The sequence below is a fragment of the Aquarana catesbeiana genome, linkage group LG05, assembly GCF_042186555.1.
Source record: "Aquarana catesbeiana isolate 2022-GZ linkage group LG05, ASM4218655v1, whole genome shotgun sequence".
Taxonomy (NCBI): domain Eukaryota; kingdom Metazoa; phylum Chordata; class Amphibia; order Anura; family Ranidae; genus Aquarana; species Aquarana catesbeiana.
Window position 1 is genome coordinate 325,089,264 of NC_133328.1, and position 27,439 is coordinate 325,116,702.

The following is a 27,439-nucleotide window of genomic DNA, read 5'->3' on the forward strand; positions in this document are numbered from 1 at the left end:
GGGCCTGATACTGAATGGGCATTTACCTGGAAAAATTCCCAGAGATGTTGAGAGATAATTTTAGTGCTTTGTGGTCTTGAAGGTACCTAACATTACAACGGCGCACTGATGCTAGGTCCAGAAATACCTGCTCCTCCAATGTCAGTTCAATCATTGCGTGGTCTGACCACATGATTTCCTTAATGGATGAGGAGGAGGTTCTCTGGAGTAGCTGCATGCCAGCAACAAAGAGGTCTATGCGGGAGTAAGAATGATGCCTGGAGGAGTAGAACCTAAAGTCCCTCTCAGTGGCATGTTGACACCTCCATATATTGTAGACCTGCTGTAAAGAAATTAGTCACCTTTGGCAGAGGAAGTTGAGCAAGCCTGGGGTTGACCGTTGTGTTAAAATCACCACACATTAGTAAATTACCATACTCAACTGAGGATACCTGTTTAAACAACCTGCTTAAAAAAACAAAGTTTGTGTGAGTTAGGCACATAGACAGATACTAGAGTGAAGGGCATGTCATTAATTTTACATGCAAGTACAATGAAACAACCTTCTGTGTCCAGGATGGAGTTTTTAAGCTGGAAGGTGAAAGTGTTCCTGATGGCCACCAAGACTCCCTTTTTCTTCTCTGATGCTTTTGCTAAGAAGCTGTGCGGGTAATCCTTGTGTTCGCAGTGAGGATGATTCTGCACTTGAAAGTGGGTCTCTTGGAGAGCAATAATGTCCGCTTTACTTGCAGATGCTTCCTTCCAGAGTGAGAATCTTTTGGCTGGATTGTTGAGTCCATTAGCATTAATAGAAAGGTTATTGATAGGCATTGTGAGGTAAGAAGTATATCAAGAATGGAACTGTAGCTTTACAGGGTGTGAGGTGCTCTGGCATTTGGATGAAATGAAGTCTGTCTTTAATATCAAAAGGTACGTAGATTTTTATATGAAGATCCAAGTAGGTTTCTATACCTGTGACTCATGAAAAAGAAGGGTATAAAGATGAACTAAGAACAAAAATTGGATAACTTGTGAAACATAAAAAGTGGACCACCTAAGTGATCTCTGAACAGATAGAACTTTTGAAGCATCTTTGGGGGCCATAAGGACAAACATTTATCCCGTGACCTGGGACTTAAATGATGGTACTTGAGAATTTATGAGATTCAGGTAACTCCATTGTTGAACTATATCTTTGCAGATCTCTTGCGGGACACAACTTGCCATTCCTTGTGGAGCATGGCTGGGGCAGAATTAGGAAATGCAGACAGTGTTGGGGGAGGTAATATTCCCCACAGTTGGAGAACTTGTAGACCTTCCTCCAGAGGCATTATCATAGATGTTTCCATTTGTGAGGAATGTTGTGGTTCCTCAACCCCTTTGTTATTGTCGCTAGATTCCTGCATCTTTGGAGAGTGTATCATGACAGGTCAGGAAGTAATTGTAGGCCAGTGTAATCCCCTGGAAGATTGTTGGCCTGCCTGAAAGGGGAGACGATCAGTTCTTTTGATTGGTAGAAATGTACCCTCAGCCTAACATCTCTTTGCGATTCAGTAGCTACGAAGGAGGGTTTTGGTAACCTGTGGATCCTGTCTATAGATAACTCTGTAGTAGATAAAGAGGGCGGCAGAGCTGAAAAGAGATCATTGACATATTGCTGCAGCTGGATGGCAGGAATGTTCTCGGGAATTCCTCTAATCTTTATATTATTCCTTCTGGACCTGTTCTCCAGGTCCGCCATTTTGGCCTTGAGCCATTCAATATCTTCAGCATGTTCTGAGTGAATGTCTATTGAGTTGAATGGTGTATACCCCCATAGAGGATTCCACATTTGTAACTCTGAGGGTTATTTATTAAAGGCAAATCCACTTTGCACTACAAGTGCAAACTACAAGTGCATAGTGCACTTGAAATTGCACTGAAAGTACACTTGGAAGTGCAGTCTCTGTAGATCCGAGGGGGGACATGCAACGAAAATAAAAAACAGCATTTTAGCTTGCACATGATTGGATAATAAAATCAGCAGAGCTTCCCCTTATTTCAGATCTACCCCTCAGCTTTACAGCGACTGCACTTCCAAGTGCACTTTCAGTGAAATTTCAAGTGCACTCTGCACTTGTAGTTTGCACTTGTATGCAAAGTGGATTTGCCTTTAGTAAATAACCCCCCTTGTCTTCCAGGATATGTAAATGCTGGCAGAATTGTTTCATACATTGCATCAGATCTGACTGTAGGGAGGATCTTAGAGAAATCAGCATCCCTTTCAACATAGTGCTCGATATGGGTTGCCGCAGTGTGGGAAAGGCATCTATGGGGTCATTATTAGATTGGGATAGGCCTATGTCTGCCTCCTGTTGTTATCTCTGCGGAGAGTTCAGCAAGGTTTTGTTTTGACGGGACTTCTAGTGGAAGGAGAGAAGGGACAGAGAATTCTCCACTGTCAGGGTTTCCTACCTACCGGGTGCCTGGTGTACTCTGGCCATTGCTCCATGCTGCTGGTGGGGACACGAGCCACTGCCATTTTGTTGTAGCCTGAAGCCCGCCGACTGGAAGAAACTTACTAGCTTACGGACTTACTGGTGGTCTTTTTTGCAGTGAATCAAAGCTCTCGGTACCAGAGTGGGATGGGATTTAGATGTTGCCCGTGTATCGGGCAGAGGTGCCCTCTAAAGTCTGTTCCATGCTGTTCCATGTGGCCATCTTCTTTGCCGGACGCCACGCCTCCAGTATTTTCAGTTTTCATATGCTATGTCTCCACATACTGTATATATTTTATATATATATATATATATATATATATATATATATATATATATATATATATATAGACACACAGTGCCTTGAAAAAGTATTCATACCCCTTCAAATTTTCCAAATTTTGTCATGTTACAACCGAAAAGGTAAATATATTTTATTGGGATTTTATGTGATAGACCAACACAAAGTGGCACATAACTGTGAAGTGGAAGGATTACAAATAAATATATGAAAAGTGTGGCATGCATTTGTATTCAGCCCTCCTGGGTCAATACTTTGTAGAACCACCTTTCGCTGCAATTACAGCTGCAAGTCTTTTTCGGGATGTCTCCATTAGCTTTTCACATCTAGAGAGTGAATTTTTTATCCATTCTTCTTTGCAAAATAGCTCAAGCTCTCTCAGATTGGATGGAGAGTGTCTGTGAACAGCAATTTTCTAATTTTGCCACGGATTCTCAATTGGATTTAGGTCTGGACTTTGACTGGGCCATTCTAACACATGAATATGCTTTGATCTAAATCATTCCGTTGTAGCTCTGGCTGTATGTTTAGGGTCATTGTCCTGCTAGAAGTTGAACCTCTGCCCCAGTCTCAAGTCTTTTGCAGATTCTAACAGGTTTTCTTCTAAGATTGCTCTGTATTTGGCTACATCCATCTTCCCATCAACTCAGTCCAGCTTCCCTGTCCCTGCTGAAGAAAAGCATCCACACAACATGATGCTGCCACCATCATGTTTCACCATGGGGATGATGTGTTCAGGGTGATGTGCAGTGATTGTTTTTTGCCACACATAGCATTTTGCTTTTAGGCCAAAAAGTTAAATGTTGGCCTCATCTGACCAGAGCTTCTCACAAACTGCAAATGGGACTTCTTATGGCTTTCTTTCAAAAGTGGCTTTCTTCTTGCCACTCCTCCATAAAGGCCAGATTTGTAGAGTGCATGACTAATAGTTGTCCTGTGGACAGATTCTCCCACCTGAGCTGTGGATCTCTGCAGCTCCTCTAGAGTTACCATGGGCCTCTTGGCTGCTTCACTGATTAATGCTCTCCTTGTCCAGCCTGTCAGTTTAGGTGGAGGGCAATGTCTTGGTAGGTTTGCAGTTGTCATACTCTTTCCATTTTCGGATGAAGGATTTGTTAGTGCTCCGTGAGATGTTCAAAGCTTGGGGTATTTTTTTATAACCTAACCATGCTTTAAACTTCTCCACAACTTTATCCCTGACTTGTCTGGTGTGTTCCTTGGCATTCATGATGCTATTTGTTCACTAAGGTTCTCTAACAAACCTCTGAGGGCTTCACAGAACAGCTGTATTTATACTGAGATTAAATCACACACAGGTGCACTCTATTTACTAATTAGGTCATTTATGAGGGCAATTGGTTCCACTAGATGTTAGTTAGGGGTATCAGAATAAAAGGGGCATACATACAAATGCATACCACACTTTTCAAAAATGTATTTTAAAAAAACATATAAACCATTTATCATTTTCCTTCCACTTCACAATTATGTGCCACTTTGTGTTGGTCTATCACATAAAATCCCAATAAAATACATTTACGTTTTTGGTCATAACATGACAAAATGTGGAAAATGTCAAGGAGTATGAATGCTTTTTCAAGGCACTGTATAATATATATATAATATAAAAAGCACAGGTGAGTAGGGTGGGGGTGGCTGGCATACACCTGCGATCCATCATCAGCAACCAATCAGAATTAGAGGCCGTCACTCCTTAAAGAGTGCAGGTCCCCAACAAGGGATCTGCATTTGACATCCAAAGTTCCAGCAGGAAACACTGCCTCCATAAGAGGCTTCTTAAACTCAGGTATTTTTCAACCCTCAGAATAGATTAACTTTTGCATTATTAGCTTGATTGTAATATACTTTACAATCTCACACACAGCCACGATACCCTGTTTGGTGTAACTTCCCAGGTTGTTTTTTGCACATCGGGCAAGGCCACATGCTTGGCACTAAAGGTAAATTCTAGATTACACTTTGACATTCCCATATTATTCACCCATTATGGTCATACCCCCGCACACTGTCATCTCTTTTCTCTCCATCACACACATGTCACTTATCTGCACCACATTCCCATTTGTTTCTCCTTCAGCAGTCTCTCTTTTATTTCTTTCAGTCATTGCATGCACTAACATATATATTTTTTCTCACTTCACCCTCACCCACACAATTCCCCCCCCCCCCCGCCAACTCTAGACCACCTTCTTTTCCTTTCCCCGCTTTCATCTTCTTTCTTCTTTTTTCTTTCTTCCTCTTTACCCTAGGCCTAAGTACAACTTTCTTCTTTTTCCTCTCTTTTCTTTCTATCGCTTTGGTTTACTGTTTTCCCTTTTTCTTTTCTTCCCTTTTTCTTTTCCCCTCCTTTCCCCTTCCCCCCTTGGTCTCCCCATCTGTTTTCCCCCTCCTTGTCCCTCTTTCCTGTCCCTTCCTCCCCTTCCCCCACTTTCATTCCCATCCTGGCGCCCCCCCCCTCCCCCCCTCCCCTCACTTTCTCCCCCCCTTCTTTCCTTTGTTTTTCTTTTGTTTCGTTTTCTTCCTTTCCCAAACTGGTCTTGATTATTATTATTTTTTCATCTTCCTTTTAATGCATATGCCCAGATACCTGCTTTAAAAATCTTGACTAAAATATACAAAGATTTGTACTTTGATATAATTTAGGCCCACCAGCCTGTAGATAAATCTTATAACATTCTAATATAATTTTTTCACTTATTTACATAATTTTCTAAAAATTAATAACATTTCTTCTACATGCTCCCACTGATGTTGCTGCTTGATGTTTGGATCGCAGGTGTTGTTGATCCACATGCCCCTTACCCGGTGTGGGGGTTTTTCCTAAATGTAAGCCATCGCAAGTCGCACAGCTGCTGCTCAAGCTCCCTCCTTGGGGGAGCTGGTGGACCGTGGGGCCCTGGTGTTGGAACCTGATGGTAGAGGCCGTTTCGAAAATTGTAAGCTCAGAAGATATAGCTATACGCATACCCTTGGGTAATTATGCTCAAAAATATTTTCTATATATAACTGTGCTCTTTTGTTACAATTATATACAACCATATTGGTATCATTGTTTCATGTATACAAAATTTTCCTACAGCGCATGCATTTCCTCTGAAGAAGACCCGATGGGGTCAAAACACATCAGGACTATCCAAGCGCCTTTGTAATACATGATTTATGTATAGCTTGTTGTACACTTCTGTGCTTTTTTATAAATCTATGTATACAGTTCATGTTTTTACTCTAATGTCCGATGCAAAATAAAGCTATGTTTTAAACCACACAACATCTATATTGTTGTCTGCTGCCTTCAAAGCCCCTTCACTTTTTGGGGGTAGATTCCTTTTTCTATGATTTTGGGGTGGGCAGCCCCTCCCTTTCCCAGGTGTCTCCCCTCTTTTTGTTCAGTGTATGCTTCCCTTACAGTGGCTCCAGTTTTATGATCTGAGGAGAGGATTTTTTTAACTCTGGGACTGCCTCCACACAGTTACATGCTGATCTTGCCGCCCCCCCCCCCCCCGAAACTTTTGAGAGCATAATTATTGGTTTTATTTTGGCTACACTTATAAGCTTTCTACATTATGTGGCTGGTTTGCCCCCCTTTTTCCCCTTTGTTAATGTGTATTTATAATGTTGCCCATTAAGTCACAATAAAAGACCTCTTTCCACACTGATTTTTAATTTTTTTGCCTTAGTACATGTGCCCCATTGCAGTGCCCAGTTACCCATGCCTTTTTAAATAAAAGAACATTCACCTTGAAAAAAGGCTGAAGAAAATAAAATTAAGCTCCTATAAAGTTCAGTGAGGTTTTGTGCTATGTTCAGTATTTTCAAACATCCTGATAGGTTTGGTGAACATGCGGTGAACCAAACCTTGCCCAGTTCTCTCATCAATAGGGTCTAGTAAATTCAAATATGTGCTTGAATACGTACCTGTTTAAGGATTGGAACTGTAGCTACAGTATTTGTAGAGGCTGATTTTTTTCCCCCCCAGGCTGGAACTCCTCTTTTGGATTACCTTTAGCATGCAGTCAACTGTTAGTTTTCGGCTGCAGTGAGGGGACGGTGTGATGCACATTTCAGCACATCACACTGTTTCCTTTTTTTAACTTTATAAGAGAACTTTATTCATGTCTCTGCAAGGTTAACAATGCATTTAAACCTTGATCAAGGATCAAAATGGACCAAACGAGTAGATAAAACAAACACAGAAACCATATGAAATTTTTATAATTTTTTTGAGACAGATAGAGCTTTCTTTTGTGGTATCTAATTACCACTTTTTTTTATTTTTTTTTGCTAAACAAATGAAAAAAGTCCAAAAATGTTGAAATAAAATCAATTTTTCTTTGTTTCTGTTATAAATCCTTGCAAATAAGTAATTTTTCTTCTTCACTGATGCATGCTGTTTAGGCTGCACTGATGGTCACAGGTGTGGCTGCACTAATGGGCACTGATGAGGCTGCACTGATGGGCACTAACAAGGCTGCGTTGATGGGACTGCACTGATGGGCACTGATGAGGCGGTACTAATATGCACTAATGAGGCTGCACTCTGATGAAACTGCACTGATAAGGCAGCACTGATGGGCACTGATGAGGCAGAACTGATAAGCTGCACTGATGGGCACTGATGAAGTTGCAGTGATGAGGCAGCACTGATGGGTTGCACAGATAATCAGGGCATTGATGATCACTACCCTGATTATCAGTGTAAACACAGCGCAGACAGGCTTGCCAGGTCTCAGCAGACTCTTCTGCCCACAGACACAGCATGTAAGGAAAAAACTGCTGATAACGGGCAAGTCTGTTTACATGTGATCAGCTGTGATTAGACACACATAGTGATAATTCACATAGTAATGGCCCGCTGTGATTGGCTCTTTAATGTGATCTGTGATCAGCTCTGTCCAAAGGAAAAGGAGTCACAGAGTGCGTCTGATGCCTGCCACAGGGGGTGTGTGTGAAGCGTGTTCTGGGAGGATGTCTATAGATGCCCTCACAGAACGAGAGAACCGTGCTGTAGTCATCTTTTGGCTATAGTGCAGTATTAAAGTGGTTAATATCACAATAAGGAAGTAACTAAAGGTAAGTTACATGAAGAGAATGTGTCCTGCTATGGATGCAAAGGAAATTTGGATTCTTAAGATCTTAAGAATACACAATATATTATGTGGGTGACTAATGGATTTATATGACAGACAAACAAGAAGTAGAAGTGAGTTTGTGACAGCACTGATACTGGTTTATACCTGGAATATTACCTTGAAACAATTTTAGTGTTATCAGTGGACAGTTGAATTCCTAATGGTAATTGACTGTCTTAGATGGCAACCACCAAAGGTTTTTGTCAACTGCACCATAAACCTAGCTACAATACTAAAGACAACCTGTAATAAAGCAAATGTGCTGTCTTTTAATTCTTATAGGTATACGTGTATATTAGTGCAATGTATAAATCATACAATCAATGTATGTTTACATTTAAAAATCATATTTCATATTTCCATGTACTGTTTTTAATTATATGCAGATAATTCATATTTCTCAATACATATGCAGGCTCTGCATCCTGCTTTGTTAATCTATACAATAGTTGTGCTTTACTGTTCCTTCTTACAATGCAAGTCTATGGATCGATTTACAAAAAAAAATAAAAAAATATTACTAAAGAAATTATGGTTTACTGAAGTTTAGTGAAGTAGGTGAAGCCATGCTCATCCCACCATGGGCAAAAAAAAAATTCCTGTTACTGTTTTCCTTTATTCATATTTTAAAATGTAGACATTATTTACTAAGGGATGTATTTATAAAACACTCATCAAACATTCTCTATAGTGATGGGCAAGCTGTCTGGGCTTAGCATCAGTTCAGCCCCAAACAGCGCCCATTTTGTATGAAGCTCGGCTCAATGTTCTTCCGCTGAGTGCCCCACAATGCACTGCGACCTGCACAATGCATTGTAACAGCCCTGATTGGATCATGATTCCTTCCCAAGGAACCTTTTGCAGGCTAATTAGTGCTTTATACCTGCTTGCCGACTGCCGCACACTGATTTACGTCGGCAGAATGGCATGGACAGGCAAAAGGGCATACCTGTACATCCCTTTGAATTTGCCACCTAGAAGGCACGCGTGCCTGCCATGCACCCCGGGAGCATGCCTGCGGGACCCGCGGACTCGATGTTTGCCGACGGCCCGCAATTGCAGTGAGGAGAGGAAGAACGGGTAGATGCTTATGTAAACAAGGCATTTCCCTGTTCTGCCTAGTAACATGACAGGGATCTCCTGATCCCTGTCATCTGAAGCAGTGATCTCTGTCATGTTGTAGTGAAACAATCCCCCCTACAGTTAGAACACATCCAGGGAACACACTTAACCCCTTGATCGCCCCCTAGTGTTTAAACCCTTCCCTGCCAGTGTCATTTATACAGTAATCAGTGGCTATTTGTAGCTCTGATTGCTGTATAAATGTCAATGTTCCCAACATAGTGTCAAAAGTGTCCGATCTGTCCACCATAATGTTGCAGTCCTGATAAAAATTGTCACCATTACTAGTAAAAAAATAATTAATAATAAAAATGCCATAAATCTATCCCCTATTTTGTAGACGCTATAACTTTTGCACAAAAAAATCAATAAACACTTAATGCAATTTTTTTTATCAAAAATATGTAGAATAATACATATCGGCCTAAACTGTGGAAGAAATTAGTTTTTTTTATATATTTTTTGGGGATATTTACTATAGCAAAAAGTAAAAAATATTGCTTTTTTTTTAATTGTCGGCCTTTTTTTGTTTATAGCGCAAAAAATAAAAAATGCAGAGGTGATCAAATACCACCAAAAGAAAGCTCTATTTGTGGAGAAAAAACAATTTTGTTTGGGTCACAAGGTCGCATGACCACGAAATTGTCAGCTATAGTGACGCAGTGTCAAAACGCAAAAAATGCTCTGGTCAGGAAGGGTATAAATTCTTCCGGGCCTGAAGTGGTTAAAGTTGCTGCTTCCTTTTTTTTTTTCTTTCCCCTGCCTCCTCTTTTTAAATTGTCAGCCGCATTTTGTCTTAGGCTTCATGTACACGGGGCATTTCTCAACTTCTCCTGAATGCTGGAACATCACAGCTAGTAATCCACATTTTTAAAAACATGTATTTAGCAGCGTTTACAAGCTGCGTTTAGCAGCGTTTGCATTCAGGAGTGTTTACTAAAGATAACCTCAGAAGACCCCCAAACATTATATATTTTTTTCTAACACCCTAGAGAATAAAATGTCAGTTGTTGCAATAATTTCTGTCACACCATATTTGTGCAGCAGTCTTACAAACTTTCCAAAAAACGTTTTTGGGAAAAAATACACTTTATTGAATTAAAAAATAAGACAGCAGTAAAGTTAGTAATTTTTTTTTATATTGTGAAAGATAATGTTACGCTGAGTAAATTGATACCCAACATGTCAGGCTTCAAAATTGCGCCCGCTCGTGGAATGGCGACAAACTTTTACCCTTAAAAATCTCCATAGGCAACGTTTAAAAAATTCTATAGGTTGCATGTTTTGAGTTACAGAGGAGAGCTAGAATTATTGCTCTTGCTCTACCGATCTCGGTGATATCTCACATGTGTGTTTTGAACACCATCTTCATATGCGGGCACTACTCACGTATTCATTTTCTTCTGCATGCAAGCTTGGCGGGACAGGGCACGTTTAAAAATTTTTTTTTTTTCTTATTTATTTTACCTTCTATTTTTTTATTTTTACACTGTTCTCTTAAAAAAAAAGTGTCACTTTTATTCCTATTACAAGGAATGTAAACATCCCTTGTAATAGAAAAAAAGCAGATCTCATATTTACACTAAAATGCAATTAAAAAAATGTAAAAAGGAAAAAAAAAATTGCCCTTTAAAAGCTATGGGCGGAAGTGACATTTTGACATTGCTTCTGCCCTGCAATGATATGGAGATGGGTGGGGGCCATCCCATCACCCCTCTCCCTCTGCCAATAAAAGTGATCTCACAGCGAAACTGCCACAGAGACCACTTTTATTTTGAAGTGGACCGCACGCGGAGGAAGAGGATACCGGGGTTATGGCAGCTAGCTGCTGTCATAACAACAATATTCCTCTTCAAAGTACCAACGTATAATGACGGTGGGCGGTCAGGAAGTGGTTAATATGGATCCCATGATGAGCATGTGTGAGGAAATGGTCTTGATGTTGCTTTTGCTGAGGCTCCAAAGACGTACAAAATTGTGTGAGAGGACCAGAGTTCATCGCTACTGGACACATCCACTGATGTCTCAACGCATGTCCACAGGCTACTTTTCTAATATGTATGTTCAGCTGCGTAATTACCCAGAATTTTTTTTTTATTTCACACACATGGCAATTGCCACCTTTGACATTCTCTTGGAAAAGGTTAGGCCCCGTCTAGTTCGCAAATTTTCAATCGTTGATGAGTGAGTGAAATTCCTATTCAACTTCAGCGTCAAGTAATGCAAGTTGTGTATTGTACAGTATAATTGGCTGATGAGGGGAATATCACATATATCAAGCTTGCATACAGTGATAATAGCCACGTTTGGCATTTGAAATGCCTCTAAACACAGCTTCTGAACGCTTGGGTGCCAAAAAAGCCTCTAAACGCAACTGCCTAGAAGCGACTATAAACAAGCTTGGGTACATGTACTGATAAGATAACATAGAGGAGAGTTCAGAAGCAGTTGTAAAAATGCCCAACTGCTCCTAAATGTCCTTTTACGAGGAGCAGTATATATGACGCCTTACTGGCACTGGTGTTCCTCCTTTTTGTGATTTATTTTTTTTTTTAGTTTTTTTTTAGTTTTTCAATTTGTGTCAGCGGCAGTCCCCAATTGTACACAGGTTATAGTGCACCAAGCAGCACATTTATTTATTTTTTGTCACTGCATTCTTTTTTTTGTTATTGTTGTTTTTCTCCTGCCGTCTTTTTTAAATTGTCAGGTGCAGTTTGTCTTAATGCGATGCTGGTGTTCCCCCGTTTTTATTAATATATATATATATATATATATATATATACCAAGCACCACATTTCATTTTTTTTTTTGTCGCTGTGTCTTTTTTCTTTTTAATTGTTGTTGTTCCCCTGCCCCCCTTTTTTAATGGGGCACAGTTTGTACTACTGCGTGCTGGTGTTCCCCCTTTTTATTTTTATTTTTTTAAGTTTTTCAATTTGTGTCAGTGGCAGTCATAAATTGTACACTGTTTATAGTGCACCAAACACCACATTTCATTAAATAAAGTGCATCCAATCACCCATTTCCTATTATCTAATAAATGTGTGTAATAAGCACCCCCAACATGCCTGGGAGGCCAGAGATGCCAGAGGCAGATGTTCCCATGCCACTATGAGGGGGCCAGCAGCAACTATGTCCACAGGCAAAGGTGGATGTTGTCTGTCCTCAGGCAGGGCATGCTTGTCTCTTTTTACTGATGTTGGCCATGCTATTCAGCCACAGCATGCAGAGGAAGTGGTGGATTGGCTTACCTAGCCATCCTCATCCTCTATCACCCAAGCTGACACTAGTTCACAGTTCATTGCAGCTGCCAGAGTGGCCTATTCTGCCTCTTTGTCCACAGCTACTCCTACCATAGCCCCACCATCATGCACGAAGGAGTCAGCTAAATTATTTGAACACAGTGTTGGCCACTTGCTTGATTCTGATATTGGTTCTGAGGTTGAGGAAGGGAGTAACAGTCTACAGAGAGCGTATTACACTGATAAACAACAAATTGGCAGTCATGTTCCCCCAGCCACAGCATATTGTCAAGTTGGCTCCAGTGATGAGGATGGAGGGGATGATGATGATGAGGCCCCTCACTCTGCTTGACAGAGCAATAAATTTGAGAAAAATTCTGGACAGCCACACGAATTTTATTTGAGTGCTGCTGTCCAGGATTTTTCTCAAATGTATTGCTATATGCATTGCCAGCACTTGTGTCTTCCAGTCTATAGGAGAGGTTCATTTCTAACTGACCTGCCTGGAGCGGTGATATTTATTTCCCTGTCATTTCTGGATTTTGCTTGACAGAGCAGATAAGGAAAGTGAGGGGGAGGCACAACCCCAATGAGGCAGGATGTCTTCCAGAGGCAGACATCATGAAACAGTAGGGAGCAGCCACTCTATTCCATCAGATTGTAGAGCTTTTATCTCCCGGCCCACTTTTCAGAGCTCAGCTGTGTAAGCCTTTTTTAGCATGTTTGCAGCTAATGGATTCTGCCCCCTTCCATGAATTTGCAGAATGTGCTCAACCACAACGGCAGGTTCCCAGTCGCTATTTCTTTGCACATAAGGCTATTTCAGCTTTGTACCATCACATGGAAGGCAATATTTTGGAATCATTGGGCAGGGCAGTCAGCAGCAAGGTCCATATTACTGCTGAAACGTGGTTGAGCAAGCATGGTCAGGTCCAGTCCTGCGCCCTCCAAGAGTAACTTAGGAGTTACGGTGTGCAGGCACCACCAACACTCAAGGCTCAATTTAATCAGGCCCATTAATCTTGGCCTGAGGGTACTATAATTTGGCTTCTTTGCATAAGGCTTGCTCACTGTTGTGCAAACCTTTGTTATTTCCATTCAAAGTCTGCCAAAGGGATACCAGAATTTATCCAAAAAATCTTGAATCTTGTTCTGAATGCACTTAAATGTGGCCTCATCATACAGACTGGCTCCCCAAGCCGTTGTTTACAAAATAAAGAAAGCTTGCAGTGAAAATCAATTTAAATGTATTTTTTTTTCTTTAAATATGTCAGTTTTTGCTGCAGCAGGTTTTATACACGGTACAGATATGCCACTTTACAGGCAGGCTAAGGGGACCCCCCCCAAGCACTATATTTAAAGGGATTTTTCAATTTTATTGTTTAAGCATCATTAAAATCACTGTTCACTTATAAACAAATTTTTTTTAAAGTTTTTTTGCATTAATGCATGTCCCACAGGGCAGTACCGGGGCCCCCATACCCTTTTTATGGCAAATAAGTTGCATATAAGCCTTAAAAATGGGGACTTATGATGATTTTTCGAGTTTTGGTCCCATAGAATTTAATAGGGATCTGGGTTCTGGTCAGAACTTTTTCCCTGTTCTGGAGTTCTGGTGTAGAAGAGAACCCGGGGTGTTTTGCCCACCACTAATTCTCTGCAGATAAATCTTCTTCATACATATATTTTAAATAACAATGGTTGATTCACTGCTGGTGAATGTTTGGTAAAAGTCACATTCACTGCTTTATAAATATTCCTCCTAAGTATTTTATAATGTGAAAGTTACATAAAAATGTATTCAAGGTAAACATATCAATAATTATTTCTCTCTGTATATTTGTGTGTATATATATATATATATATATATATATATATATATATACACACACGCATACAGTATCTGACAAAAGTGAGTACACCCCTCATATTCTTGTAAATATTTATTATATCTTTTCATATTAAGAAATGGCACTTTGCTACAATGTAAAGTAGTGAATGTACAGCTTACATTGTAAAATTGCTGTCCCCTCAAAATATCTCAACACACAGCCATTAATGTCTAAACTGCTGGCAACAAAAGTGAGTACACCCCTAAGTGTAAATGTCCAAATTAGGCCCAATTAGCCATTTCCCCTCCCCAGTGTCATGTTATTCATTAGTGTTACAAGGTCCCAGGTGTGAATGGGGAGCAGGTGTGTTAAATTTGGTATTATCACTCTCACTCTCTAATACTGGTCACTGAAAGTTCAACATGGCACCTCATAGCAAAGAACTCTCTGAGGATCTGAAAAAAGAATTGTTGGTCTACATAAAGAAGGCCTAGGCTATAAGAAGATTTCCAAGAACCTGAAATTGAGCTGCAGCACAGTGGCCAAGACCATACAGCTGTTTAACAGGACAGGTTCCACTCAGAACAGGCCTCGCCATGGTCGACCAAAGAAGTTGAGTGCACGTGCTCAGCATCATATCCAGAGGTTGTCTTTGGGAAATAGACACATGAGTGCTGCCAGCATTACTGCAGAGGTTGAAGGAGTGGGGGGGTCAGCTTGTCAGTGCTCAGACCATACGCCACACACTGCATCAAGTTGGTCTGCATGGCTGTCATCCCAGAAGGAAGCCTCTTCTAAAGGTGATGCACAAGAAAGCCCACAGTTTGCTGAAGACTAGGGATGAGCTTCAAATTGTTTGCCGAACAGCGAACAATTTGGGGTGTTCGCAGCAAATTCGAATGCCGCGGAACACCCTCTAAAAGTCTATGGGAGAAATCAAAAGTGCCAATTTTAAAGGCTTATATGCAAGTTATTGTCATAAAAAGTGTTTGGGGACCTGGGTCCTGCCCCAGGGGACATGGATCAATGCAAAAAAAAGTTTTAAAAATGGCCGTTTTTTCAGGAGCAGTGATTTTAATAATGCTTAAAGTCAAACAATAAAAGTGTAATATCCCTTTAAATTTCATAGGGGGGTGTCTATAGTATGCCTGTAAAGGGGCGCATGTTTCCCATGTTTAGAACAGTCTGACAGCAAAATGACATTTCAAAGGAAAAAAGTCATTTAAAACTACTCGCGGCTATTGCATTGCCGGTCCGACAATACACATAGAAGTTCATTGATAAAAACAGCATTGGGAATCCCACAGGGGAACCCCGAACCAAAATTTAAAAAAAAATGACATGGGGGTCCCCCTAAATTCCATACCAGGCCCTTCAGGTCTGGTATGGATATTAAGGGGAACCCCAGCCAAAATTAAAAAAAAAAATGAAGTTGGGGTCCCCCTAAATTCCATACCAGACCCTTCAGGTCTGGTATGGATTTTAAGGGGAACCCCGCACCAAAATTAAAAAAAAAAACGTGGTGGGGTCCCCCCAAAAATCCATATCCATATCCATACCATACCTATCCAAGCACGCAACCTGGCAGGCCGCAGGAAAAGAGGGGGGATGAGAGAGCGCCCCCCCTCCCGAACCGTAGCAGGCCACATGCCCTCAACATTGGGAGGGTGCTTTGGGGTAGCCCCCAAAACACCTTGTCCCCATGTTGATGAGGACAAGGGCCTCATCCCCACAACCCTGGCCGGTGGTTGTGGGGGTCTGCGGGCGGGGGGCTTATCGGAATCTGGAAGCCCCCTTTAACAAGAGGACCCCCAGATCCCGGCCCCCCCGTGTGAAATGGTGAGGGGGTACAAAAGTAAAAAACTGTCAAAAATGTTAAAAATGACAAGAGACAGTTTTTGACAATTCCTTTATTTAAATGCTTCTTCTTTCTTCTATCTTCTATCTTCCTCCATCTTCTTCTTCTTCTTCTTCTGGTTCACCGTGCGTCAGAGGGGGGTGGGGTCACCGGGTGGCCCTGTCCCCCGTTATTTAAGAACCGTCAGAAGAGGAGACGCGTCACACAGCGGGAGCCTCCCTCCATGCCAGCATGGATGTGGAGCGGTCCGGAGAAGAAGATGAAGAAGAGAAGAAGAGAAGAAGATGAAGAAGAGAAGAAGATGAAGAGAAGAGTGGGAGCCTCCCCCATGCCATGGGTGCGGAGTGGCCCGAGGAGAAGAAGATAGAAGACGCCACGGAGGAGATGCTGGACGAGAACACCGGAGGAAGAACCAGAAGAGCCAGAAGAGCCAGAAGAAGAAGAAGAAGATGAAGGAAGATAGAAGAAAGAAGAAAGAAGAAGCATTTAAATAAAGGAATTGTCAAAAACTGTCTCTTGTCATTTTTAACATTTTTGACAGTTTTTTTAGTGAAATGGTAGGGGTAGTTTTGTACCCCCTTACCATTTCACACAGGGGGGGCCGGGATCTGGGGGTCCCCTTGTTAAAGGGGGCTTCCAGATTCCGATAAGCCCCCCACCTGCAGACCCCCACAACCACCGGCCAGGGTTGTGGGGATGAGGCCCTTGTCCTTATCAACATGGGGACAAGGTGTTTTGGGGGGCTACCCCAAAGCACCCTCCCAATGTTGAGGGCATGTGGCCTGGTACGGTTCAGGGGGGGCACTCTCTCGTCCCCCCTCTTTTCCTGTGGCCTGCCAGGTTGCGTGCTCAGATAAGGGTCTAGTATGGATTTTTGGGGGGACCCCACGCCGTTTTTTTTTTTTTTTAATTTTGGCGCGGGGTTCCCCTTAAAATCCATACCAGACCTGAAGGGTCTGGTATGGAATTTAGGGGACCCCCACGTCATTTTTTTTTTTTTAAATTTTGGTTCGGGGTTCCCCTGTGGGGAATGCCCATGCCGTTTTTATCAATGAACTTTTATGTGTATTGTCGGACCGGCAATGCAATAGCCGCAAGTTGTTTTAAATGACTTTTTTCCTTTGAAATGTCATTTTGCTGTCAGACTGTTCTAAACAAGGGAAACATGCGCCCCTTTACAGGCATACTATAGACACCCCCCAGCTATGAAATTTAAAGGGATATTACACTTTTATTGTTTGACTTTAAGCATTATTAAAATCACTGCTCCCGAAAAAACGGCCGTTTTTAAAACCTTTTTTTTTGCATTGATCCATGTCCCCTGGGGCAGGACCCAGGTCCCCAAACACTTTTTATGACAATAACTTGCATATAAGCCTTTAAAATTAGCACTTTTGATCATTCATGTTCGTGTCCCATAGACTTTAACGGTGTTCGCATGTTCGAACAAACTTTTTTCCTGTTCGCATGTTCTGGTGCGAACCGAACAGGGAGGTGTTCAGCTTATCCCTACTGAAGACAAACAGACTTAGGACATGGATTACTGGAACCATGTCCTGTGGTCCGATGAGACCAAGATAAACTTATTTGGTTCAAATGGTGTCAAGCATGTCTGGTGGCAACCGGTTGAGGGGTACAAAGACAAGTGTGTCTTGCGTACAGTCAAGCATGGTGGTGGGAGTGTCATGGTCTGGGGCTGCATAAGTGCTGCCAGCACTGGGGAGCTACAGTTCATTGAGGGAGACATTAATGCCACAGTGTACTTTGACATACTGAAACAGAGCATGATCTCCTCCCTTTGGAGACTGGGCCGCAGGGCAGTATTCCAACATGATAACGATCCCAAACACACCTTCAAGACAACCACTGCCTTGCTTAAGAAGCTGAGGGTAAAGTTGATGGACTGAACAAGAATGTCTCCAAACCTAAACCCTACTGAACATCTGTGGGGCATCCTCAAACAGAAGGTGGAGGAGCACAAGGTCTCTAACATCCACAAGCTCAGTGATGTCGTCATATAGGTGCGAAGAGGATTCCACTGGCAACCTGTGAAGCTCTGATGAACTTCATGCCCAAGAGGGTTAAGGCAGTGCTGGAAATTAATGGTGGCCAAACAAAATATTGACACTTTGAGCCCAATTTGTACAGTTTCACTTAGGGGTATACTCACTTTTGTTGCCAGTGGTTTAGACATTAATGGCTGTGTGTTAAGTTATTTTGAGGGGACATCAAATTTACACTGTTATACAAGCTGTACACTCACTACTTTACATTGTAGAAAAGTGTCACTTCTCCAGTATTGTCACATGAAAAGATATAATAAAATATTTACAAAAATGTGAGGGGTGTACTCACTTTTTAAATATATATATATATATATATATATATATAATATCTATCTATCTATATATCTATCTATCTATCTATCTATCTATCTATCTATCTATCTATCTATCTATCTATCTATCTAGATATTATTTCAATATATTTTTTAAAACCTGTTAATAAGGAACAATGCATTGTATGGCTTTAGATGTAAAATGTGAACTTTTATATTCAATATACATATAAGAAAAAAAAATGAATGAATACATAAATAAATAAATAAATAAATAAATAAATACAACTTTGAAGGCATTACCTGCTTTTAGCTGATCGTGTGTGATAATTTTGAATAGATCATCTATTCACATGTCTATGAGCTATTGTAATTACTTTGGTATGGGCACGGATTTTCTCACCAGCACAAATGTAAATATAGAAAAATTATAGAAATATCACATACTCAGATTGGGCAATATATAACTCTTGCACTTTTACTACCCCTACAATAGAAGAAAACAAACCCACTTGTCAGTTCACTTTGCTCTTTTAATTCTTCTTTGATTATTTTATTACTCATTTGTTAAACTAATTAGGAAGAGACTCAGTGCAGTATTACTATTGACCTCTCATTAGCGACCGTAACCAACAACCTTTTTTTATGGCATTTCTGCTGTTTCCCAGAACTCATTATCTTGGCTCATTGTTATTAGGAAAATGCAGAACAAAGATCTTACTAATTTATAATAGAACCCTGTAATTTTCAGTTTGATGGATATATCAGAATTTTTTTACCAAATAATTAAAAACATATCGTCATACATACACGCAGTATATGACAGTGAAAATATTTTATACTATAAATGTGTAAGTTAGGAGTAACTTAGTGAAACAAAATGATGAACTGCCACTACTATTGAAACAACCAGCATGGTAAAGTAAAAAAAAAAAACACTTACTTAGAATTAGGATATTCAGAGTTCATGTATTCAGAATGGAGATACACTCTTGCCGAGATGTAACCTCCAGCAAAATCTGATATTTAAAAGAGCCTCTGATGCAGGGGTTGAAAACATGTGTGGCTTGCAAGTTTAGGGGTTGTTTTACTAAAGACACATGTTCACTTTGCAAGTGACAGTTCCCTTTGCAAGGGGATTTTACCCAGAGTTTAGTGAATGTGGTGATGTTTCACTTTGCAGAGAATATCCAGTCGCATGCAAGGAGAATAGAAAACAGCATTGTTCTTGCATATTATTGGATGATGGAAATAAGCATAGCTTCACCTCATTCACTTAGCTCTCAGGCAAATTCCGTTGCAAAGTGCAACTTTCCTTGCAAAGTAAATAATCCATTTGCCTTTTAACAAATTGGCTCCACCGAGCCTGTTTTTTTGGCATTGTTTTTGCAAATGATAGTCAGGCTAAAGTTTGTATTCAGCTATTAGAGTTGGCACAAACATCTCAAATGGCGTTACATTTTATCACTATTCCCCCAAAATAATCCATACACATCCACTACTTAACGTGGTTCTAAAGGTAGAAAGTTTTCCTTACCTTATTGCAATCTATGCATTAAGGTAAAAAATCTGGGTCCAGCTCCCGCCCCCATCCTTATACTCAAAAACACACACAAAAAAGAGCACAACAGCCTAGTGCATTATCCCATGGGAACTTAATTACAAATTAATAAAATACATAATCACAAATGATATAGGTTCACAGCATGTCATGCCACTAGTTCACACCAGAACTGAGCAAAAAGTTTGAACCTGAGCCGCAAACTCTTTTAAAGTCTATGGGACCTGAACTTGAAAAATCTGGGGTAGGGTACTGCCCTGAGGGACTTGTATCAATGCAAAAATATGTTTTAAGGTTTTAAAAGATTGCTTTTAAAGGAGCAGTGGTTTTAAGGATGCTTAAAGTAAAACAATAAACATGAAAAATGCCTTTAAATATAGTGCTTGGGGGGGTCCCCTTAGTCTTCCTGTAAAGTGGCCCATCTGTACCATGTAAAGAACCTGCTGTAACAAAACTGACAAACAAAATGAAAAAAAAAATACATTAAACATTTCCAGCTGCAAGCCATTGCCTGCAATACAAAAATGTTAACAAAAATGGTGTGCGCCCCCCCCCCCACAATTTATGCCAGGCCCTCTGGGCCTAGTATAGATTTTAAGGGGAACCTTATGACAAAATAAAAAAACCCTTATCCGAGTATGCAGCCCCCACTCCGCCATCCCCACCCCAAAGCACCTTTTCCCCAAGAGCCTCTTCACGACAACCCTGTGATGTGGTTGTGAGGTCTGCGGGCAGGGGACTTTTCAGAAGATCCCACCCCCCATGTGAATGAGTATGGGGTACATAGTACCCCTACCCATTCACCAAAAAGCATCAAAAAGAAAAAAAAAACACGCACACAGTTTTTGACATTTCCTTTATTAAAAATAAAAAAACAATGTCCCCCGATGTAGATCCATTATCAATCCCGTCACCCACCACACTGCTGGACCCCAAAAAAAGTTTAAAAAAATCGCCCACGACTAAGGCTAACTGCTACTGCCTGCTCTGCCATCTGACAGTTCTTAAATAGGTAAGGGGCAGAGTCACCTGGTGACACCACCTGATGTCACCACCCCATGTGATGTCACCAATCGGTGCATCTTGGGTCGGTGGCTTCGCCCCTTACCTATTTAAGAACTGTCAAATGGCAGAGCAGGCAGTCGGAGGAGCAGGCAGTCAGCGGTTAGCCTTCATCGTTTTTTTTCCTGGGTTCAGTGGTGCATCAGGCATCCTGATTGATGATGGATCTACATCAGGGGACATTCATTTTTTATTTCTAATAAAGGAATTGTCAAAAACTGTGTGTGCTTTTTTCTTTTTGACACTTTTTTGGTGAATGGGGGCAGGATCTGGGGGCCCCCTTGTTAGAGGGGGCTTACAGATTCCAATAAGCCCCCTGGACGCAGAACCCCACAACCACAGCCCAGAGTTGTGGGAAGATGCCCTTGTCCCCATCAACATGGCCTGGTATAATTCAGGAGAAGCTCACTTGTCCCCCCCTTTCCTGGCCTCCCAGGCTGCATGTTTGGATAAGGGTGTGGCCATTTGGGGGGACCCCAAGCCATTTTCTTTTTTCATTTTGATGTGGGGTTCCCCTTAAAATCCATACCAGACCCAAAGGGCCTGGTATGGATTTGAGGGGGACCCCCACTTCATTTATTTTTTATTTTTCTATTGCCCCAATAGTAGGAGGACCCCCCAGGCACTACATTTAAATAAATTGATAATTAAAATCCCTGCTCCTTTAAAAAGAATTAAAAAAAAAATTGGATCAATAATATTATAAATGCAAATTTTTTAATATAGATTTTAAAGGAGCAGTGATTACAATGATTTTTTTGTGCAACAACAAAAATGAAAAAATCCTTTAAATATAGTGCCAGAGGAGTCCCCTTAGTCTGTCTGTAAAGTGGTGCATCTGTACTGTGTATGGAACCTGCTGCAGATAAACTGACTTATGTAAAGAAGAAAATGACAATTAAATAGATTTTTTTCAGCTGCAAGCCATTGCCAGGAATAAAAAAAATGACCTTAGGGTCTGGTATAGATTTTAAGAGGAACCCCATTCCAAAATAAATTTAAAAATGACATGGGGTCCCCCAAAATCCATACCAGATCCTTATCTGAGTACACAGCCTGGCAGGCCAAAAAAGGGGAGGGACAAGCGAGCACCCTCCTCCAGGACCACACCAGGCCACATGCCCTCAACATTGGGGGGTGCTTTGGAGCAGGGGGTTCTGGCCCCCACCCAAATGCATCTTGTCCCCATGTTGATGAGTACAAGGGCCTCTTCCCCACTTGGGCAGTGGTTGTGGGGGTAAGTGGGCAGGAGACTTATTGGCATCCCCCAGATCCTGCCCCCCTATTTGAATGAGTATAGGGTACATTGTACCCCTACCCATTCACCCAAAAAGCCAGTTTTTGCCAAGTCCTTAGTAAAAAATAAAAAAAAATGTAGATCCATCATTAATCACTATGCCCCTCGCACCCCCGTAGCCATAAAAAGGAAAAAGAATGCTCCCCCGTGACAAAGGTTAACCACCGACTGCCTGCTCCTCTGTCTGACAGTTTTTAACCCACCTGGCGGTATTCCCGAGTGTGGCTTGGGGTGAGATTTCAGTACCATTAGCGGTAACCCCAAGCCACACTCGGGATCGCATCGCTGGATTCTGGAAGAGGTTACTTACCTTGTCCCCAGGATCCCGCGAAGTACTCCCGCTGCGGATCTTCTGCCCAATGCACTGTGTGCACTGGATTCCATACCCTGTGAGCATCGCGACGCGGGGGGGGGTGGAACTGGTGGCAAATTCAAATAGTATAAAGCACAAACACACTGATACATTATAATACTATTGGATTACATTACTAAATACAATAAAATTGACCTTAGTTTGCCCCCCAGTGCTTTATCCAGTGCCCTTGCCTGCAGTTTTACTGTACTTTCTGTCTGGAAACTGCAGAGCGACCATGGCATTAAAAAAGTGCGCCTCTACCTCAAAAGCGGCATATGACCTGCTGGAAAACAGTGATAGCGATACAGAATCGCTTGCAGAATTGAGTGATAGCGATTTGTGGGGAAGTTCGTCATCAGAAGTTCTGCGATGATCCTGCGACTATGCCCAGTGATGTGCGGACTTGGTGCTCGATTGACTGCGGTACGGAGCACGCAGTGCCCCCAAGATTCCCATTTACTGGAGCACCTGGTATCAAAGTGGATGTGATTGATGACAACGCATGGGCATACCTCCAACTCTTTTTGACCGATGAGGTTATAGAAAAAATTGTTACAGAGACAAATCGGTACCAGGAGCAACAAGCTGCTACGCATCAGAGGTTTGCAAGGAGCAAAAAGTGGGAACCAATGACCAAAGACGACATCTGGAAGTTTCTGGGCCTCATAATTCTTCAGAGAGTGGTGGGGAAACCCCTGCAGAAGTGGTATTGGACAACCAACAAATTACTAGCCACTCCTTTTTTTGGCACGGTCATGTCGGAGTACAAATTTTCTCTGATAATGAAGTATTTGCACTTTCAAAATAATGAAGATTTGATGAGACTTCTCATCCTGCACCAAAACTGAAAAAGATCTGGGAGGTATATCAAATTATTCAGAAAAATTACCAGCAGACCTATGTACCAGATAGAGACATCAGTATTGACGAAAGTCTAATGGCCTACAAAGGAAGACTCAGCTGGATACAGTATATCACATCTAATGCCGCGTACACACGATCGGACTTCTCGTCGGAAAAAGATATGACAGCTTTTCCGACGGGATTCTGCTCAAGTTTGCCTTGCATACACACGGTCACGCAAAAGTTCGCTGAACTTAGAAAGCTGAGCTGAGAAAATGAAGTTCAATGCTTCTGAGCATGCGTCGAATTGTTTCCGAGCATGCGTAGGAATTTTGCTCGTCAGAATTGCCACAGACGATCGCATTTTTGGATAGGAACTTTTTCCAACCGAAAAATTAAGAATGCTCTCAGTCTTTTGCTGGCTGGAATTCGGCCAGGAAAAGTCCAATGGAGCATACACACAGTCACATTTTCTGACGAAAAACTCTCATCAGTCTTTTGCGGGCCAAAATTCCGATCGTGTGTACACGGCATAAGAGAGCACGATTTGGCATAAAATCATTCATGCTCTGTGAATCCAGCACTGGTTACATATGCAATTTGGTCCTTTACACCGGGAAAGGAACCAAATTCAATGAAATATTCAGTAATTATGGAATGGCAACCGCTTCTGTTCTTACTTTGATTGAGCCAATGCTGAATCAGGGCTACTGTGTAACCACAGATCATTTTTACACTTCTCCAGAACTCTATGAGTTCCTTCTACAGCACAAGACGGATGCATATAGGACCATTAGAGCTAACCGGCGTGACATGCCGCCAACCTTAGGCAATAAAAAGCTTAAGGCAGGAGAAATAGTTGCCTGGCAGAAAGGCAAAATGATGGCCCTGAGATGGCGCGACAAAAAAGATGTGTGCCTAATGAGTACTATTCACAACACCTCTACTGTCCTGGTACACATAAAAGGTGGAAAAGACATAATGGAACCACAAGTCGTGATGGACTACAACAACACCATGGGAGGTGTTGACAGAGCTGAACAGGCCATGACTTTTTATAAGCACCAAACACCAACGACTGTAAATAGATCTGGATGTTGTGCTGCTGGCATTGTGGACGCCTGACTGGTCATCACTTTATGGACCACATTCCACCAATGGAAAAGATGTCAGCACCCACAAGGGTGTGTGGTTTGCTGCTCTAAGCGTGACGACACTGGAAGGAAAATCAGAAAAGAAACCAGGTTCTACTGTCCTTACTGTGATGTCGGACTTTGTGCTGTACCATGTTTTAAAATTTTCCATACCGGAACGTTTACTGAAGCAATATGACTACTAATATTGCACCCTTGTTTGGCCAAAAAGAAATGTCAGTGTTTTTGATTATATTATTTACTAAAATTTATTGAATAAAAAGCATTATTATTATTATATTATTATTTTGTATTATTTATAGTTATTCATTATATTATAATTTGTGATTTTGTATTTCAAACTTTATCATACCCGAGATGTCTACTAGACTCTGGTTTGGACAGATTTAAGTGCGTTAATCCTAAGAATTACAGGCCTACAATATAAAATGCCATGGTACCACTTTCAGCACCTAAAATCTGAAATAATCATACCGCCAGGGAGGTTAAATAGGTAAGGTACAGGGCACCTGGTGATGACACCTGGTGGCACTGCCCCCTTGTGATGTCACTGACTGTTGCATGTTGGTTTGGTGATGTCATTAGGGGCGGTGCCTCCATGTGACATCACTAGATGGCTCTGCCCCTTACCTATTTAAGAACTGTCAGACAATGGAGCAGGCAGTTGGTGGTTAACCTTTGTTACAGGCAAAGCATTTTTTTTCAGGTTCGGCGGTGTGGCGGGCGTCGTGATTGCCGAAGGATCTACATCATGGGACATTGTTTTTTATTTTTAAAAAAAGGACTTATCAAAAACTGGCTCTTGTTTTTTTTTTACACTACACTAGTTTTTTTGGGTGATTGGGTAGTGGTACAATGTACCCTATACTTGTTCACATAGGTGGGGGCCAGGATCTGGGGACCCCTTGTTAAGGGGGGCTTCTAGATTACAATAAGCCCCCTGCTCACAGACCATCATCAACATCGGGACAAGGTGCTTGAGGTGGAGGGACAGAGCCCCCCTGCCCCAAAGCTCCCCCCCATTATTAGGGCATGTGGCCTGGTATGGTTCAGGAGGGGGACCCTTTCCTGGCCTGCTCTCTTTTCCTGGCCTGCGTTCTCGGATAATGGTCTGGTATGGATTTTGGGGGGACCCACACCATTTTTTTCTTAATTTTGGCATAGGGCCCTAACATTGTTTTCTCTTGAAATTTTCTAATGCCGGCTAATTCAGCAGTGTTTTTTTTCATTTTGCTGACAGCTGGAAGCCCACTGACAGCTAATGACTCATCCGTTTTTAAGGACGTGGCAGCCAGCTTCCCAGCCCCACTCCTTAAAGAGGAACTGCAGTCTGCTCACATAATTTGTAATAAAAACATCTTTTCCTTTCTGAAGCTTCCCTCCAACCACTTTGTATATTATTTTATATATACTGTGATTCTGTATAGACTGTAATTTTGCCAAATATGCTGCAGAAATCTCTCTCCACTGAGTCTGGCTGCAACCATTTTTGTGGGCAGCTGAAGCTGCTGCCTGTTCACTTCCTGGATTTACACAGACACACAGAGGCACACCTCCAGTGGGAGAGAGCTGTGCATGATGTCATAAGCCTAGGCTTTTTAACAGACATGAAACAGGAAGTGGGCTGTATAAGGTATTTATTGGCAGAATAAAATGTTTTACTACCCAAAGTTAAAACAACAACGGCAGAGGATTCAATAAATGGAAAGATGAAAAAATGACTGAAGTTCCGCTTTAACGACCTATTGACTGTGTGCTTGACAGGTGAACATCTCAGTGAGCGCAAAGAAAATTTGGGTGTTAGGCAAAAATCCGAACGGGCGATGTACTAACCGAAATTATGCTCAGCCCGAACCGCTCACTCATCCCTATTAGTCGGACCCACAGTGTTCCAATACCAGGCAGTCGGGGTCTAAAACGAAACGCATTTCTTCAAAGCCATATACAGTACGTAAGATCCATCCATTACACCTTATATATCCTGCTGGCCATGTCATGGGAACCACAGACTTCTCCAGAACTGCAGAGGCGCTTTAGCAAGTTTGGATCCTGAATGGCAGCTCTGTGGTGTCTCTGATATCTCTGGATAGCTCAGAACACTCTGGCTCTGACTAACTACTGTGCCACAAACTAGTGACTTGACATGCTGTGAACCAACATTGTTTGTGAGTATGTATTTTATTGATTTGTAATAAAGTTCCCATGGTCGGTGCGCCCTCTTTTGTTTGTAATTTTAGTTTCCTTTTGGACTACCCCAGTTGTCAGAAGGCAGCAAGGTCTGATTTATACCCAGTGGTGCCTTAAAGGAAATACACATGAGGATTTGTCCCCAATCCACAATACTCATTCACAGAAGGTGTTTCTACTTTGAGCTTATACCCACTTCTACTTACCTGAGCCTCATCTTGATCTAGTGATTTGCACTAGAGCAGCGGCTCTCCTAGGTCTCTTTTTCCTCACTGGCTCACACAGAAGTGGCAGCCATGAGAAGAGAGTGGGAGGTGGGGTCAAGCTGAGCTCTGTGTGTGAATGGACAATGTCCATTCACAGAAGTGTGGCTCGGGAGCTTAGCCTGTTCAAGTGCCTCACTATACAAAGCATTCTATTGGGGGCACTCAGCAGGGGATCCAGGACTTCCGGGGTGGACACAAAAAGAAGAGGATTGGGGCTGCTCTGTGCAAAACCATTGCACAGAGCAGGTAAGTATAACGTGTTTGTTATTTTTTTTTTCACAACCTTTAAAATCATTTTAATGGCCCTGTTATCAATTTACATGAAACTATTTCCAACTGTGTTTCTCTGCCTCCTTTTAATGTGCTCCTGAACCTCTCCTTTTCCCCCTCACTTATTTTTGTTTGTGTACCCATG